Source organism: Limulus polyphemus, unplaced genomic scaffold, assembly GCF_000517525.1.
Source record: "Limulus polyphemus unplaced genomic scaffold, Limulus_polyphemus-2.1.2 Scaffold8734, whole genome shotgun sequence".
In the NCBI taxonomy this organism is placed as follows: Eukaryota; Metazoa; Arthropoda; class Merostomata; order Xiphosura; family Limulidae; genus Limulus; species Limulus polyphemus.
In genome coordinates, this window is record NW_013674344.1 from 2,866 (window position 1) to 6,945 (window position 4,080).

Consider the following 4,080-nt stretch of genomic DNA (forward strand, 5'->3'; position numbering starts at 1 on the left):
CCAGCCTTGTTTCCTTACTTTTTTACGATCGCTATTTGCAGGTTCTTAAATTCCCAATTTTTTATTTATCGTATTTGTTGGCTTTTTTATGCTCAATTATGGGCAAAAGATTATTTATTATGGTAGATAACTTTATACACTGCAGTGATAAAAAATATAGCTAGTAGCTAGCTCATAACGTTCATGATGATTTACTGTAGCTGTTGACTATTTGGTCGTATTATTTCGAGATGTAAAATGTTAAGCTGCTGGTGGATATTTGTTTAAGAATGTGATGAGCATATATAATATCTGTCTAACCAAATTATCTATATACTAGCTGGAGTATCCGTCCCCTGGACGGAAGTTATGTAAATTCCTGATTAATGAAAGGTTATCTTAGGACATGAAAATTTACTTCCCTTATATGTAATTGTAAAAATCAAAAAACGCCCATAAAAACCGCAAAATACAAAACTGAAAATTTGTATGTATCTCTCCATTGACCCAATGAATCTCCGTACTAAATTTGGTGAAAATCCATCCAAAGGAGGTGAGGTAGTGGTAAAAAAACGCAAAAGTGCTCATAATATGCTCATATATGCCTAGACTAAGACATAATCCCTAATAAGCACATATAAAACTTTGCCAGTAGAAAAGCAGCCTTTTCAAATAAAGCATATACATCTAAAACATCGCTTTAAATAAACCTTCGTGTCTTTTAAAGTAATTATTCTACGAAAGTATGTAATAAAATTTAATGTTATGAATATTGATTTTTTTTACTCCTTCACTTCATAGATAATATAAGAGTTGGCTCCCTAAAGACACCGATTGTATAGTGTACAAAGCATTAAGTATCTACAAGTTACAGTCATCTCATGTTCATCTATTATTAGCTGGTAATTCCTAAGAAATAATGGAATATGAGAACCCCTCAGGTTTACACCTGTTCCTGTTACAGTTGTACCTTCTGTGACTGCAGGACCGTCCTGGACTACTCTAGCTAAACCACTATTTCATCAAATTGCAGAAGTTAGCAGACCAGTTCAACAATATTGCCCAATCAAGAAACTAACAGGTCGAAGTGAAAATATACCATAGGACGTATATCAGATTCATTCTGAAATAATGTCCAAAGTGAATGGACGAAGTAGTGAAAAACAAGCTGCACGTCTTGCTGCATATTTAAAAGGGACACCTTTAATTAATAATGTCAAGCAATCTTCCAAAAGAGACCTATAACAATACCAGGCATTTTTGTCAACTTATCAAACAGATTTGGAGTGTCACACCAGAAGAAAGCTACTAAAGGAAAATTTAGGAGTAGAGTAAGTAAGAAGGACGAGACCTTAGCAGAACTTGCCGAAAATGCGGAAGGGCTTGCCCAATTATCTTATCTATATGCTCCACATGAAATGGTGGATTCGGTGGCACATTACCAATAATAGAGGCCATAGAGACAACATGTAATTAAGGGGTATATCTTTAAAGACAGATATGCAGCTGGTGACGGAACTTAGATTCAAATTACAGATAAACAACTAAAATTACTATTCAGGAATTATGAGATTATCAGATCAAATAGCGTGGTAACATTAAATCCCTCTGATGGAAGTCTGGAAGACAGTCGTTTACTCAAAATAAAAGAAGCAAGCCGTATGGACAGTAAATATTTCAACTGCAACTTACAAGGATATTGCTAGGAACTGCCAACAAAAGTTTGTAGGAAGAAACATTTCACAAAGGATTACAGGAAAAGAAACTGATATAAACATGGAAAACATGAATATTACAACCATGACTGTGATGAATCAACAGATTATAATATATGATACCTAGAATATGAGTCCCAAAGCCTAAAATGTGACGCTGTACAAGTAGTACATCAAAGAACATCGGAAACAGTCACCTCAGAAACAAGATGTAGGAAGGTTTTAATTTCTGATGAACAAGAATTTAACTTTTACATTTCTATATGGCCAAAGAGGTAGAAAAACTGATGTCAAATCTTCATATAAAGGCAGCTTACCACTTCATTTACAGGCTCCACAAGGTTGGAGCTGTGAAAGTCTTACATCTGATTAATACCATAGAGTATATGACTTGCTCATAGAATTTCAAGATATCTTCTTTACTTTACATTATGAGTTAGGCCAGAGAAATAAAATATCTCATGAGACAGATGCCAGAGATGTAGCCAAATGACTTGAAGTTACAAAACAGGTCGAAGCTCTCAAATAAATAGAAGCCTTGAAAGAACAAGGAGTCATAGAACTGAGTGCTAGTCCTTATGAAGAAGAATGATGAATTTAAAGTTTCTGTGTGGACTGCCAGATGGGAAATATATTCACAGAAAATGATGTCTACACACTTCCAAAGATTAACTTCTACCCTTCTTTGGACGCTTTATTTGGGTAAAAATGGTTTTCAACATTAGTTGTAAAGAGTGGATATTGTAAAATGCAAGTCGATGAAGTAAGCAAAGAAAGGGGCAATTTTTTGTTGCCATTTGGATTATATCATGCATACGCTACATTTGAATACGAATGAAAGGTGTTATCTGTAGACTACCATGAAATGTCGAGCTCATCTACTTAGATGACATAATCACACGTGAGAAGAACTTTGCTAATATTTGTGATGGGCTAAGGAAAGTACCGAATTTTTTTTGAGTAAAAAGAATCTTAAACTGAATCCAAAAAGTTTGAATTGTTCCATTAACAGATGAGTTTCCTAGTAAACATAGTCTTCACGGCAAAAATGAATCTGTTCAGAATTGGCTAATGCCACAGAACCTGCATGATGTACGAGGATTTCTTTGAACATACTCTGACTACTGTCATTCTATGACTTGACTTTCCTGAATGATGATGAAGAACCATTGTGTTCTAATACTCGATTGAAAGATCCTCAGACAAAATATATTATTATTAAGCCAATTATTCAGTGTATCAAGAATGGCACAGAAGACCTTCATGGTAGACAGTGGTTCAATACAGCCCGAAGACAAAGATATCTTGGGGAATGTGAGATTCATTATCCCTAATAGAAGGCTTATTGTGTCAAAGATGGGAAGTTATAAATGGACATAATCTATTACTTCCTTTGGAGCTTCCATAATCACTACAATTAGAAGAAAATACTGAAGGAGATAAGAGAATGTTTCTCTTCTGATTAGATGTTGGAAGTTTGTATAGGATTGGTGTGAATCATGTGTAAAGAGGCGTGAGTGGAAACGTTCAGAAGGAAAGAACATAGGAAACTACGGCAGTATTGTGCTGGAACACTACTTGAGAGAGTTGCTATCGATGTGCTTGGTCCTTTGCTACTGTGGAACAGTGGGAATGATTAAATCTTGGTGGTGGTAGATTATTTCAACAAAAGGCTAGAAGCATATTTTGTTGCTAAACAAGAAGCAGAAACTCTAGCAAGTCACCCTAACCTTTAATTTGTTTAAATATTTGGGGTGTCTATGGAACTTCATTCAGACCAAGGATGGAACTTTGAATAAGCGTTGTTTGTAGTAATGTGCCAAACCTTGGAAGAAAAAAGACGAGGACAACAGTCCTTCTTACAATTTCTGATGAAGTGGTGGAGAGAAAGAACTGTGTTCTTTAAAATCAATTAGTCATTTAGGTGAATGAACATCAAACAACCTAGGAACAATATCTTCCACTCCCATCCATGAGATAGAAAACAGTGTGTAAGATATATACGACTGTTTAACTTTAATGCGAGTGTTATGATTTAAATGAGTTAAGTATAGCTCGAGTGTTAAATTTAGTTATTTTTGGAAGCGATATAGTTTATCGCAGGTTTGTTTACATAACTATTTTCGAATCACACGTTGTGTAGTTCAATTACTTTGAATTGTCGATTGTTGTATTATTGTGTCATGTTATTAGCACCTTCTGAGTTTTCTTGTTTTTTATTTGAGTATTATTGCATCATAATATGTGGAACGTTCTAGGCCTCTGTCGGGCTTTCATTAGGCATTGAAAATGTAGTTCGATCTAGTTAAATACATAGTTACAAGTAAATAGACACCGCCTTTTCAGAAAAATGAAAATTTTCAGTCATATTCACATGAATTGATAT